Source organism: Oryctolagus cuniculus, chromosome 8 (genome assembly GCF_051225735.1).
Source record: "Oryctolagus cuniculus isolate XC-2025 breed Fujian yellow rabbit chromosome 8, ASM5122573v1, whole genome shotgun sequence".
In the NCBI taxonomy this organism is placed as follows: Eukaryota; Metazoa; Chordata; class Mammalia; order Lagomorpha; family Leporidae; genus Oryctolagus; species Oryctolagus cuniculus.
This window is the reverse complement of record NC_142874.1, coordinates 79,468,011-79,483,467: the sequence shown is the minus strand read 5'-3', so window position 1 is coordinate 79,483,467 and position 15,457 is coordinate 79,468,011. Positions and strand designations below refer to the sequence as shown.

At 38.9% G+C, this 15,457-nt stretch overlaps 1 protein-coding gene across 2 annotated transcripts in view; it reads right to left on the bottom strand.

The window, feature by feature from the left end:
* NDST4 (N-deacetylase and N-sulfotransferase 4) overlaps positions 1-15,457 on the bottom strand; it is a 302,613-nt gene that overhangs the window by 165,022 nt on the left and 122,134 nt on the right. The window lies entirely within an intron of this gene.

Below are 15,457 nucleotides of genomic sequence, written 5' to 3'. Positions count from 1 at the left end.
CTGGAAAGCTGTCTGAGGTTCAGACCTAGTGGGCCACCCACGTTAATTTACACTAAATATAATTTTATTTTAAATTCACTCCTTTTTCTACATGTATATTTAGATTATTAATATATTTATTTATTTGTTTTAATTTTAGTGGAAGGGCAGGGCAGAGGGGAGAGAGAGAGAGAGAGAAGGAGAGAGAGAGAGAGATCCTCCAAAGGCTGGTTCACTCCTCAAATGCCCACCCAGCCAGAGCTGACTCAAGCTGAAGCCAGGAGCCAGGAGCCGGGAATTTCATCCAAGTCTCCCAATTGTGTGGCAGAGATGCAAACACTTGAGCTGTTGTCTACCACCTTTCAGGATGCTTATCAACAGGAAGCTGGATTTGAAGCTGTGTAGCAGGGACGTGAACCAGACATTCAGATATAGAATGCCAGTATCCCAAATGGCAACAAAACCACTAGGCCAAACTCTCCTCTATATTATTTTAAGTCAGCAAATATTTAAGAAGAGAGTTTGTCAATGGCCTATTGCTTTGTTTTTCTGTATTCCAGTAGGTTGCCTTACATTCAACCTGTGTCAGGATAGTGCTTGTCAAAAGTCTAAGTGTCAGTGTTACACAGTGTATAAGAGCTCAGGCAAAGGATTCAAAATACATGGATTTGAAAATTAGTTCTACCACTTACACTCTTTGTCACTTCTTATCTTTAATTCCCAATCTACAAAATGAAGATATAATAATATGTAACTCATAGACTTGGAAGTAATAACTAGAGATGCAATACTCCTTTAGAAATATATAAATATATATATATATATGTGTATATATATATATACACACACACAGACACACACACACACACACACATATATGGATAAAGCATGGAGCACAGTAAGAAGCCAATAAGTGGGCCGGCGCCGCGGCTCACTAGGCTAATCCTCCGCCTTGCGGCGCTGGCACACCGGGTTCTAGTCCTGGTTGGGGCGCCGGATTCTGTCCCGGTTGCCCCTCTTCCAGGCCAGCTCTCTGCTATGGCCCGGGAGTGCAGTGGAGGAAGGCCCAAGTGCTTGGGCCCTGCACCCCATGGGAGACCAGGAGAAGCACCTGGCTCCTGCTTTTCGGATCAGCGCGGTGCGCTGGCCGCAGCGAGCCAGCAGCGGCGGCCATTGGAAAGTGAAACAACGGCTAGGGAAGACCTTTCTCTCTGTCTCTCCCTCTCTCTCACTGTCCACTCTGGCTGTTAAAAAAAAGAAGTCAATAAGCATGAATTATTTTATTGTGGTCAATCATGGTTGTTATTGTTATTATATTGTTAATGCTATTATTAGGTAAAGAATTCACAGCTTTCTGGTGTGTAAAGTGACATTAATTCCAATAACACACATGTCCACACATGGTTGAGTTTTGTTGCTTTACCTCACATTTTCTTGTTTTTTTTTTTTTTTCTGTCAGTGTTCTGCCTGAAATCTTTGAAGAAGTAGGTGCCTTTCTTTCAGCTCTAGCTTGATCTCCTTTGAGGCTATATTAACAGACCATTCACTCCTCTAGATCATTCATTTTTAGTATGTGGTGGAATATACACTTAAAAAAACAATATAATGAGGTTATTATTTAGGAAGAAAAACATCACCAAATCTCTTTTTCCTGGAAGAAAACTGAGTAAAAGACCCATTGTATTTTGCATTTCAAATGCCATGGGAGTTCCATTTCTTCATTTCACATAAGTGCTTATTTTGAATAGCTTTCACTTGACTCACAATGATTTCCTTGTTTCCACATGGGGAAGAAAATAGTGGATGGACTGTTATAGCAATACTGATGCTTACTTCCAGCACCTTCTTCAAGATTTATATCAAATCTCTCCCACTCCAGAGACCAACTCTGATCACACTGTTTAATAATACAGCCTCTTCCAGACTCATTCAATACTCCTCATCCAGCTCAACATTTCATTTAATTCTGATAGAATTTAATTCTTGCTAATAACTTACTTACATGTTTTCTTGTCATCCCCTAGGCTCTTGAATGAGGCTAGAGAACCTTTCTTTCTTTGTACTGTGATGATATCGCATGCAGCTAAACCAATACCTAGAACAGAGTACCCCATAACTATGAACAGAATGAAAGATCTTAGTGTCTGGAATATGTAGGAATCAAGTGCTTGGAGGAATGCGTGCAACTTTAATGTCCTGAGTATGAAGACATTTCTAGTGCAGCTGCAATTGTTGTCAGATGACCTAAATGAATAGGAAATCATGTTCAAACACACAGCATATTTCCCTTAGTTACTGATCCATCCTGTGCAGCTGGGTATTTCAGTCTTTAGAGTTGGATAATCAGTATGATACAACAAGAATAAGACTGCAATTTTAAAAACACTTGGCACTCGTGAAAAATTCAACCCTTAGGGTTTAAAAAAGTTAATAGCTTTCATTTTCCTTGTTAATTAATCAACAAGCCAGAACTAACTAGGTATTCATGATTAACTAACCATAAAATGCCAGACTGAATGGAGAAAGTCATAAAATCTCCATAGATTTCTTAAGAGCAGCAGCAGCAGCAAAAACAAAACAAGAAACCCTGAATAAATTATCTGCTTTTGTGATTACGTTACTTTAAGAAGTCTCTGAAATTCCATCTGATTGGTAACTATTACAAATCACTGAAGTGCGATCATAAGTATAAATTTAGAGACTGGATATATGTTGAACTGGCTGCTGCTGTAATTCACGCATTTTTCCACTAAGATATCAAGGAAGCATATAAGTTATTGTTTCTTATTTTTTCCAATTTTACCTAAATGCAACAGGGACTTATGCAATTTATGATGTCTCTCTAATGATACAATTAGATGAAATCAGAGGCATCTTACTGCTTTTAGGAGAATTGTGAACATGGGATTTAAATGTAAAATATTTGTAATGACATGTTGATACATATTTTAATTTGAATTAACAGACTGAGTTTATAACAATATATACTATGGACTTTTTCAATAAACTAGAAGTTGTCCTATTTCTACTTAGTGATAATGAAAGGTGAAAGCGTTTTGACATCTCTATGACATACAATGATTTTTATTATAAGACTATCATTTTGGCATTAAATACTATGCTAACTTGAAAAAGCACTTGTATTACACACAAATTTTCAGTTATTTTTCATTGCAAATGCAATCCATCAGATCATCAAGTATCAGCAGACATTAAATGATAGTAAATTATCCTGACATTTCTCTGCCAATTTTATTTAAATTCAAAACAAATTTTCCAATTATTAAATTAAAATTGAAAGCTTTTATTCTTAATATCTTTACTATGCATTTGATTTTTACAAATATCATAAAATATACCTATAATGGTTTATAGGGAAAATATTTCATTGCTTTTTGATGCATTAATGTTATAGTCATAAGGATTTAAACAGAAACCTGGATTATTCACGGACTGGCAGAGTGAGTTTTTAAAACTTTGGTGTACTTATCCATAAAATGGGTGAAAATGCCTATCCTGAATAATTAATTTGAGATATAAATGAAATGGCTCAGAGGCTGGCGCCGTGGCTAACTAGGCTAATCCTCCGCCTTGTGGTGCCGGCACACCGGGTTCTAGTCCCGGTTGGGGCGCCAGATTCTGTCCCGGTTGCCCCTCTTCCAGGCCAGCTCTCTGCTGTGGCCCAGGAGTGCAGTGGAGGATGGCCCAAGTCCTTGGGCACTGCACCCCATGGGAGACCAGGAGAAGCACCTGGCTCCTGCCATCGGATCAGCGCAGTGCGCCAGCCGTGGCGGCCATTGGAGGGTGAACCAATGGCAAAAGGAAGACCTTTCTCTCTGTCTCTCTCTCTCACTGTCCACTCTGCCTGTCAAAAAAAAAAATAATAATAATAAAAATAAATAAATAAATAAATAAAAAGTTAAAAAAAGAAATGGCTCAGAAAAATCAACCTACTTTATGAGTGTAATTTTTCAATGTATGATGAAAGAGGAAACTCAAATGATCATAAGAGTGCTCAGTTTCACAAAATAAACCTGCTCTTTGACATGAACTCATAGTCAGCATTATAGAAAAGAGGGGCATTAGAAAACCTGTTCTCAAACTCTATTCTAATTCTAAATATTTGTGTCTTCTTGTGATAAAGATACATTTAAGTGATAGAAACAGGCCAGAAACATTTTAAGGGCTGAATCTTCATCTCTCCTTTCTGTCTCCCATGTTCTGTTTCAGACTGAGAAGCACTAGTTTTCTGTCTAAGCTCAGTCTCTATCCCAGTGCCTGTCAGAAAGGTGATCAGCCTAGAATCAAATAAAGATCCCTCATTTTTATTACAAAGAAGTCCTCAGGCTATTTAAGCGGGACCAATATTAAAAATTCAATTCTCATTCAGTGTGCATCCCTCCACCAGCTTAAATTGAGAACTCCAATCACTTGCCAGTATGCTTCTCTTCATTCAGTTTAAATTAGAAAATGACTCTGGAGAATTTGTTTATAGATGGTCTAATAGACCAAATTTAAAAAAAAAATGAAGTCACATTTAGAAGAATTAACTACTTGGTTTTACTCCAGTGAATTTTTTTTTCTATAAATTTATTTGATTTATTTGAAAAATGTAGTGAGATGTAGTGAGGAGGAGAGGGAGAGAGAGGAGAGTGAGAGAGATCTTCCATCTGCTGGTTCATGCCCCAAATAGCCACACCACAACCAGGAGCCAGGAACTCCGTCTGTGTCTCCCATATGTGTGGCAGGGGACCAAGTACTTTGGCCATTCTCAGGTGCTTTCCCAGGCACATTAGTGATTGGAGCAGCCAGGACTGGTAATGCTCATATGAGATGGCAGTGTCACAGGTGTTGGCTTATCGTATTGAGTGACAACGCTGATCCCCAACTCCACTGAATTTTTAAGACTCAATGATACTAGGGTAGTGAAATCAATGTCCCACTTCAGAAGATCTCGGTTTGATATCAAAGTCCAGATCCTGACTTCAGCTTCTTGAAATGCAGAACTTGGGGGGCAGCAGCGATGGCTCAAGTTAATTGGATGCTGGCCACCCACATGGGAGACCTGCATTGTATTGCTGTATCCCAATTTTTGCATTGGCCCAACGCAAGCCATTGTAGATACTTGGGCAGTATGCAAGTGTATGGGATCTCTGTCTATGACTGTTAGATACACAGATGTAGACAGATAGATAAAAATCTTAAAAAAGAAAATCAGTGATACTGCAAGTGGTTTTATAGAACAGGTATTTCAGGTTCACAGCTGAAAGGCAGCTATCTGACCTGGCAATGAGACTTGTGTAAATGCTTGCTGCATGGATGGGGTCACATCTTTTTCATTTCCTCACATATCCAGTCTGATGATAAAACTTGTTTAGCAAATAAGTTTCCTTTTTCAAATTCTGAGCTTTTGCTCAGAAGTATGTGGGTACTTACTACTTTCACCACAGCTCTATTACAAAAATACTACTTAGTTGTAAAAAAGAACAAAATCCTGTCTTTCTCAATAAAATGGATGCAATTGGAGACCATTATGCTTAGTGAAATCATCCAGGCCCCAAAAGACAAATATCATATGTTTCCCCGACTTGATATTTAATATACAGAGCACAAAAATATGAAGTACATGAGATAAATTGACATTCTGAGATTTGACTATTGTTTAGAATCCTTGTTTATTCTAATGAGGAGCAATGGTTCTTCTACTTACTACTCGTTGAATTCTTTATTTAGTGAAGGGTTAGCCTTGTGGTTATAAAGTAAATTGAAAGTATGTTGTTATAGGAGATTTTAAGATGGCAGATTAGGGAATGAAATACTGTGCTAGGCTAGTGATAAATAGCAATTAAAAAGGTGTAGAAAGTGTACTCTTAGGGGAAAATTGAAGAGAAAACTGCACTAGAAATCCTACAAGAGGAAGAAGAATACCATTGACCTATGTGGGAGGTGTAGGCAGGCAGCACGAAAACAGACACAACACAGGACTTCGGCAGCCAAGAACCGGAGTGGGTAGCAGCTTGGAGACAGAGGTGAGACAGGACTGCAGCAAGTCGTGGTAATTTAGATAGAGCGAGAGTGTGCCATGAGGACTGGAGGTTGGCTGCTCATAGTTGCCCTCAGACCCTGTGCAAATAGAGAGGGCATGTTCATGTTGCCTTAACCTCCCCGCAACAGCATCCACTGCCTGGATGAGAAAGGGCGGGCACCATTTTGGGTTTGGGAGGCAGCTGTGGAAGCCTTTGTGCGTGTGCACAGCAACTAGCTGAGACAGGATGCCATCTCTGCAGTACTGATGGAAGTTGAGAAAGAGAACAACATGTGGCCAGTGGCTCTTATTCATGCATGCAATCAAGAGATTCAAGCAGAGGGAAAAATCTGCAGTTCCCACTGATTTTGAGCTTGGCTGGGAGGAATGACTCAGTGGTTCCATGAGAGGGTACAGGGTGTAGCTGGGTCTCTGGGTAATAATTTGGAGTGTCTCTAAATGTTCCTTGGTTGCCTGGGGCAGGTGATTGCAGTAGGAACCATGCTTACAGTGAGGACTTGGTAGATCTTTTGTGCAATTTATATGGTGGTGCAGATGAGTGTTGAACATACTGTAGGCTAACATCTGGGCACTGATCAGCTTGGAGGGACAAGGTGAAGAGGTGATCAAACCAAAAGAGGTGATCATTACAGCCTTTCTGTTAACAAGAGGAGATCTATCACTCCCACCTTGGGTGTTATCTTGGATACTAGTCTCACCCTAGAGCAATGTGCAGAGCCCCCTGGCCACATCCAGTACACACCTCTGGGTATTCAATGAAAGTACAGATATTCCACAAAGCCACAGAGGCACACCTCAAAGATAAAAGCTATCAGAGGAAACAAAATATTAACTCCACAAAAGCCTAAAAAATTAAATGTAGAAATTCAAGAAACAGGAATAAGGAAGAGACCATGAGCCCCTCCCAAAAAGAACACACAAAAAATCAATATTAGAATGTGAAGATGAAGGGATTGATGAAATGCTGGAAGTGAAATTCAAAAAATTAATCAAAGGATTACTCAAAAGCAATCAGAAACAAATACACAAACTAAATAGAATCATACATGACAAGAATTAAAATATTCCAATGAAACAGATTTTAAAGAGAAATTAAAATGAAATATTAGAAATGAAGAATTGAATAGATCAAATACAAAAAAAAAAGAGTGGAAAGCAAAAACTGAAGACTTGGTGAGGCAGAATAAAAAACATCCAAAACAGAAGACAAATGTTTGGAAAACTTTCAGTAAGACAAAACAAAACAAACAGAAAAAAATAAGAAGTTAGGAAAATTAAAAACAGTGTTGGTGATTTATGAGATACTATCAAAGAACCCAACATACAAGTCTTAGGAGTTCTTGAAGTTGTGGAAAGATAGAATGGACTCAAGGCCTATTGAGTGAAATAATTACAGAAAACTTCCTCATTTTGGAGAAAGAAAGGGACATCCAAGTACAGGAAGCACATAGAACTCCTAACAGACATGAGAGAAAAGATATTCACCATGATACACTGTAGTCAAAGTTTCCACATAAAACATAAAGAAAAGATTGTAAAATGTGAATGAGAAAAATACCAGATTACTTTCAGAGGATCTCCAATTAGACTCATAGCTGACTTCTCATCAGAAACTCTAAAGGCTAGAAGAGAATGGTGAGACATAGTCCAAGTTTAAAGAGAAAAAAAAAAAAGCTGTCAACCAAGAATATTGTGCTCTGTGAAGCTTTCATTTATAAATTAAAGTGAAATAAAGACCTTCTATAAAACAGAATTTGAAAGAATTTGTCACCATTAGTCCAGACTTACAAAAGATGCTTAAGAATGTGCTACATATAGAAACACACAAAGATAGCCATAGCTATGAAAGAATATGAAGACAGAAAATCACTAATAAAAGGACAAAGGAAATCCAAATTAAACAATAGGAGTATTTATGGAAAAATAGCAGGTCCAAGTCATTACTAATCAATAATCACCTTGAATGTAAATGGCCTCAACTCTCCATTAAAAAGATAGAGACTGGCTAAATGGATTAAAAATCAAGATCCAGGGGTCGGCGCCATGGCGAAGTAAGTTAATCTTCTGCCTGCGGTGCCGGCATCACACATGGATGCTGGTTCTAGTCCTGGCTGCTCTTCCAATCCAGCTCTCTGCTGTGGCCTGGGAAAGCAGTAGAAGATGGCCCAAGTGCTTGGGCCCCTGCACCCACATGGGAGACCAGGAGGAAGCACCTGGCTCTTGGCTTCAGATTGGTGCAGCTCCGGCTGTTGTGGCCATTTGGGGAGTGAACCAATGGAAGGAAGACCTTTCTCTTTGTCTCTCCCTCTCACTCTCTGTAACTCTACCTCTCAAAAAATAAATAAAAATCTTAAAAAAAAAGAGATCCATTTATTTGGTGCCTACAAAAAACACATCTCACCAACAAAGATACATGCAGACTGAAAGTAACAGAATGGAAAAAGTTATTGCATGCTAACAGAAAATTAAAAGAAAAATAAGAAAGGTAGGAGGGAGCGTAGGAGTGACGGAGGGAGAGATGGTAGAGTGGGAAGTATCATTATGCTCCTTTTTTATTTATTTCACAGATAGAGTTAGACAATGAGAGACAGAGACAGAGAGAAAGGTCTTCCTTCTGTTGGTTCACCCCCCAGATGGCTGCTATGGCCGGAGCTACACCAATTCCAAGCCAGGAGCCAGGTGCTTCTTCCTGGTCTCCCACGTGGGTGCAGGGGCCCAAGCACTTGGGCCATCCTCCACTGCCTTCCTGGGCCACAGCAGAGAGCTGGATTGGAAGAGGAGCAACCAGGATTAGACCCCAGGGCCCACATGGGATGCCAGTGCTGCAGGTGGAGGATTAACCAAGTGAGCCACGGGGCCGGCCCCATATTTTCTTTTTTTTTTAAGATTTTATTTATTTACTTCAAAAGCAGAGTTACAAAGAAACAGAGGGAGAGAGGGAGAGGGAGAGAGAGAGAGAGAGAGAGAGAGAGAGAGAGAGGTCTTCCATCTGCTGGTTCTCTCCCCAGATGGCCTCAACGGCTGGAGTTGCACTAATCCAGAGCCAGGAGCTTCTTCCAGATCTCCCACGTGGGTGCAGATTCCCATTGATTTGGCTCCTCTTCTACTGATTTCTCAGGCCTTAGCAGAGAACTGGAAGCCAGCATACCGGGTTCTAGTCCTGGTTGGGGCACTGGATTCTGTCCTGGTTGCTCCTCTTCCAGTCCTCTGCTGTGGCCCGGGAGTGCAGTGGAGGATGGCCAAAGTCTTTGGGCCCTGCACCCACATGAGAGACCAGAAGCACCTGGCTCCTGGCTTCGGATCATCGAGGTGTGCTGGCCGCAGCGCGCCGGCCGCAATAGCCATTTGGGGGTGAACCAACGGAAAATGAAGACCTTTCTCTCTGTCTCTCTCTCTCTCACTGTCCACTCTGCCTGTCAAAAAAGAAAAAGAAGAAGAAGAAGGAGGAGGAGGATGAGGAGGAGGAGGAGGAGGAGGAGAAGAAGAAGAAGAAGAAGAAGAGCAGCCAGGACTGGAACAGCGCCCACATGGGATGCTAGCACTGCAGGTGGTGGCTTTATCAGCTATGCCACAGCACAGGCCCCTCATTATGCTCTTAAATGTGTATATACAAAATACATGGAATTTATTCCTCTTATATTAATAAAAATTATTGTAAAAATTCTTTTTCTTAATCCAATTAAAAAATCAAATATTCCAGGATGATTTTTCTGATTCTTCATTAGGAGAAACTTTCTTTATATTATTTTCTTCCTAGCTTTCTAGCACAGAAAAAGGAAAACTACTGAGATATGCTTCCTAAGCTGCTAAGGGAAAGGTACATTTGTCAAGTAAATGGTAATATTACCAAACATTCATAAATCCCAGCACTGCATCCTGTTTCAAAGTGCCTGATTCGTGTCCTGGCTACTCAGTTTCCCATCCAGCTTGCTGCTAATACATATCCTGCGAAGAAGCAGGACCTTTCAGAGAAGGAATGGAATTTTGTTTATCTTCATAGTTGTTACATAAACAAGCACGCACAAAGTCTTATCCATAGTACAGGTCCAGGAGGTATTGGATTGACAAGAATATTCCATTAGCTTACATAATGCACTCAGAAAAATATGATTCATTACAAAACATTATATAAATGATGTTCTTTCACCCACTTCAACTATGAAAATCTTCACTTAATAGCACTAATAAATTAATTAAATTTATTTATTTTTGAAGAGGATTAAAGGGTTTGTTGGAAATTCTATACTTTAGAAATTGTTTGCAGCCTATGATCTACAGGCATATAGGTGTTGTTATGACCATCTTCAGTTTCCTTCCACTGATGATAATTTAATGGTATCTCTTTGTTTTGGACTGGATTCAGATGCTCAGAGTATCCAGGAATTAATCATTTCCATCAGTGACTCTTAACACTTTCCTGTTTTCCCATCACATCTACTCTCACAATTTTTTATTTGAAATTTTTTATTTATAAATATTTATAATATTTATCTCACAAATTTCTATTTATTTGAAATAAAGAATTGCAGAAGGAGTAGGAGAGAAGGAGAGAGGATCTTTTATCTGCTGGTTCACTTTCCAAGTAGCTGCAATGGTCAGCGGAAGTCGGGAGCTAGGAACTTCATCTAGGTTTCTCATATGGCTGGCAGGGCCCCAAGCACTCGGATCATCTTCTGAGGCTTTCTCAGGCCCATTAGCAGGGAGCTGAATTGGAAATAGAGCAGCCAGTGCACAAACTGGCACCCATAAGGTATGCCAGCGTTGCAGGCAGGGGTTTTACATCTATGTCACAATTTCAGACTGACTCTTTACAGTTCTTGCAACTCACCACCACGCTCAATGTTTGCTTTCCTAAATTTACATTGCCACTTCCTCTGTATCCCCAAAGTGAGCATCCTCTATCCACAGCCTTTTCTGGAGATCAGCTTTTTCTTGCCTGCTGTGGGTATGATAGAAGGTTTTTAAAAACTGTTTTAATGGAAGGAATCACTTCCATCTTAGAATCCAACTTGAAAATGGATTCCCCAAAGTGCAGAGATGCAGAGGTCATGGCTCACACTGTGCAACCCCATTAACTATTCCCTGGGTAGCAGACACTCTGGACTAGCGCACACCTCATTCCATGAGGAAGGAAGGCCTTAGGGGAAAAAATATTTTTAAAGAAACCAAAACAACAACAACAACAAAGTAAGCCCCGGGCAAGAATTATAAGCAATTTCATAAGTGCTAGAATTCACCATTTTAAGCCTCGTTGCTCTCAGGTACATCATCAAAGCGACATTGCTGATAGAAGAAATCTTATTTTCTATGTTTTTGCAATCAGAGATTTTTCTTCTTTAACTTGCTCTCAAACTTCATCAACAGAGTATTTTTCACTATTATTATTTTTGGCCTTGCAGGAGAAAAAAATCTCTTTTAGAGGCCTGGGATTTAAATTTTGCTTACCCTTCTCAGAGGAGCCGCCTCATCCACCACCTCCTAACAAGGCACAGTTTGCAATACCCTCCATCATGTGCCCTAAACTTCAGGTCACGTTGAGAATGTATCTCATTTACCTCCTATTGTTATCTAAAAGCTTCATGAAGGCAAGTTCAATAGATCTTTTGATTGTTGCTCTATCACCTATGATAAAACCAACTTCTGGTTTGTACTTAGTATTTAATGTATATTGTAAAAGAATATGAAATCAATATATCTAACTATGATTTATGTATTTTGTCAAGATATTTAATCTTTTTTTGCTATTTATGTATTTATACTTATAGGTAGTCCAGTCACGTGTTGCCTAATGTTTCAGGCAAAATATAAAGTACTTCAAACAATTCATGGTAAATGGAAATAAAAGTAAGTATATTTTGATGCAAAAGTTTAAAACTCATGAAGCTTTTTTTCATAATTACATTTCCCGTGAACTTTAAAAAATATATTTTTTTATATTTGTTATTTGAGTGGCAGAGTCCAAGAGAGAGAAAGAAAGCACTCCCATTGGAATGGCCCATGACAGATTGGGCAGAAGCAAGGTTGAGAATGATATCCAGTTCTCCCACATGAGTGCCAGAAATCCAGATACTTGAGCCAACAACACCACAACTAGGGTCTGTATTAGCAGAAGCCTGAGGTCAGAAGGATAGCCAGGTATCGAACCCAGGCATTCCAATGTGGGCAATGACTGCCTTAACCATTTGGCTAAATGTTAACTCCCGCATTAAACTTCCTGAAGATTTCTCATAATATGATTGAGGTCCCATAGGATTAGAATGGATCTGCAAAATTCTTATTGCCTAGTGATAGCCATAATGATATTGTAATGAGACATATTTCTCACATGTTTGTGGAGTTGTCAGTGTAAGCAAACTATTGTATTGCTAGTTGTATAAAAATATGACACATAAAAATATAACACGTATATAATAAACAACCATATCCAATATATAATACTTGATAACAAATGATTATGTTACTGTTTTTTACTGGTTTCTGTATTTAGCATTTTTTTATTGTATTTTAGAGTGTACTCCTACTTCTATAATAGTTTACTGTAAAGCATTATGCATGGGGCCAACACTGTGCCATGGTGGGTTAAGCTGCTGTCTGCAGTGCCAGCATCCTGTTTGGATGCCAGTTAAAGTTCTGGCTGATCATCTTCTGATACACCTCCCTGTTAATGTATCTGGGAAAATAGCAGAGATACTTGGGCCCCTGCACCCACATGAGAAACCTAGATGAAGGTTCTGACTCCTGGCTTTGGCCTGACCCAGCCCTGGCTGTTGTGGCCATTTGGGGAATGAACCAGCAGATGGAAGACTCTCTCTCTCTCTCTTTATGTAATTCTTTTAGATAAATAAATAAATTTTAAAAAACTGTTAAAATCCTTACTTAATGCATACTAAACTGATCCTCTGTAAAAAAAAAAAAAAAAAAAAAGAAATTATCAATTCCCAACTTGACTCTCACTGGGATTAAACATGACAATAGGTCTGCTCTGATTTCATCATCATTTAAAAAAATCATCTATTATTTTTCACTTTATGTTTCTGTGTGGGAGCAAACTGTTGAAATCCATACTTAATGTATACTAAGCTGATCTTCTGTATATTAAGATAATCGAAAATGAATCTTGATGTGAATGGAAGGGGAGAGGGAGTGGGAAAGGGGAGGGTTGTGGGTGGGAGGGACGGTATGGGGGGAAGCCATTGTAATCCATAAGTCGTACTTTGGAAATTTATATGCATTAAATAAAAGTTTAAAAAAAAAAAAACTGTATGCATGTCACAGTTGCAGTAGCCTCACACACTTCGAGTTTCTACATCTTTTGATTTTATCAAGATTGTGATCTAATAAAAGAGCAAAGCTTACACATTTAAATAATAAATTTTATAATTTTTATTTTTATTTATTTGAAAGGCATAATAATACACACATGTGTATGCATACACACACACACACACACACATGCTCAATCTTCTATTCACTGGTTCACTCCTCAAATGTCTACTACAGCCATGGCTAGCAAGGAGTGAAGGGCTAGGAACTCCAACCAGATCTCTCACATGGGTGCCAGGAAACCAGCTACTTCAGCCATTATCTGCTACCTACCAAAGTGAGCATTAGCAGGAATCTGGATTGGAAGGGAAGGTGGAACTCTATTCCAGGGAGTCCGATATGGGATGTAGGCATCCCAAGCTGAAGCTTAACCCACTATACTACAATGTCCACTCCAGTGATTGCTTAGAAGCTATATTTTATCAATTCACTTCACTTATGAAATATCATGGCAGCTACACCATCTAACATTAAAAAGAACTTATCTGTTATTCCAGTTAAAAAATAAAATAAGGGTAAATTTAATTGTCATAAATTACAGAAAATGTGAGAAAATCATATCTTCATTTTAACATTTTGTGTTTTCATAGTGATTTAACCTTTCATTTTCCTTATATATTGCCTCATGAGAATATCTACTTCTTAGAGGACAGCTAAGAAATCAAATATCTGCAGAAATACACTAATGGTGACAAATCATAGCACTACAAATGATTTTAAGATGACTTCAGCCACTTTCTATGTATGCAGTCAGAGCTGTATTTAAATGACAGATTGCCAGTCCTTTTGAAAGGAAAACAAAATGAAGCAAAAGAAATCCAAAAGTACTTAAGGAAAAAAAAAAAAAAAACTAATGATCTGTCGTCTAAAGCAGCAGTCCATAGTCCTTGGCATGACAATAATATTCATACAAAATTACTTGCCTTTCTCCATCTTTCCTGTTCAAACTTTATGTGTCTCTCAAAATGTACATCTTTAGTGAAGCCTGTATTGAGATCCTCAACTCAATATATTCCTTGATTGTCGAAATTAATTTTGGCTTCATAAAATACTGTGAACAGGGCAGTTTGTAAATAACAGATATTTATGTCTTTTAATTCTGGAGGCTAAGAAGTTCAAAACAAGGCAATGGCAGATTTTGGATCCAGCAATGGCACTCTTTCTTGTTCCTAAATGGCATTGTCTTTTATAATTTTTTTTTTACGTAAGAGACAAACAGAGACCTCCTTCTGGTTCTCTCCACAAAATGCCCACAATGACCAGGGCTTCTAGGCTAGACATAAGCCAGGAGCTAATAACTCAGTCCAGATCTCTTTGTGGTAGCCCAGACTCAACTACTTGAGTGATCACCAGCTGACTCAGGTTTCCTATGTGGGTGACAGGGATAGAACTATTCAAATCATCACCTGCTACCACCATGGGTACACATTAGCAGCGAGCTTGAATTGGAAATAGATAGGTCTTGAACTCAGGAATTCTGATATGGAATGCAGACATCCCAACAAGTGACATGGCCAATTTGTCAAATGTCTGCCCCCACAGATAATAATTTCTGTCTGAGCTCTCACATGATAAGGAGAGTGAACCCTAGGGCCTTTTTTTATAAGAACTCTAATCCCATTCATGAAGGTGTCGCCCTTACAACCTATTTATTTTCCCCAAGGAACCCGTCTTCTAATATCATCATCTTAAAGCTCAAGTTTCAAATATGAATTTTTGAAGAAAACAGATATAGCACTGATTTTCTTTTTGAATGGTCATTTTTATTTTTCCTCTCAATCATTCATTCCTCTTTCTACTGGTAAGCTACCTTGATTTTTCTACATTGTATTGAGACTTAATGGGACCCTAAAGTCCTACCCTTCCTTGTTCGAAGAGTGAACATACATATAATTGAGGATAGCCAAGACTGGCTCCCAGGAATTTACTTACTCAGTGCAATGATTCAAAGATAGATTGGTTAGAGCAGATCAACCCAACAGAGTGAAACCATAAGGAGCGTGGTTTTTTTTCATTTGTTTTCCCTGCCTAGACTATCAGAGTTGGCTCTACTCCCTATTCTAAGCTATTTTTTTCTCTCTGCTTTGCATACAAATATGTGAGCTGTCC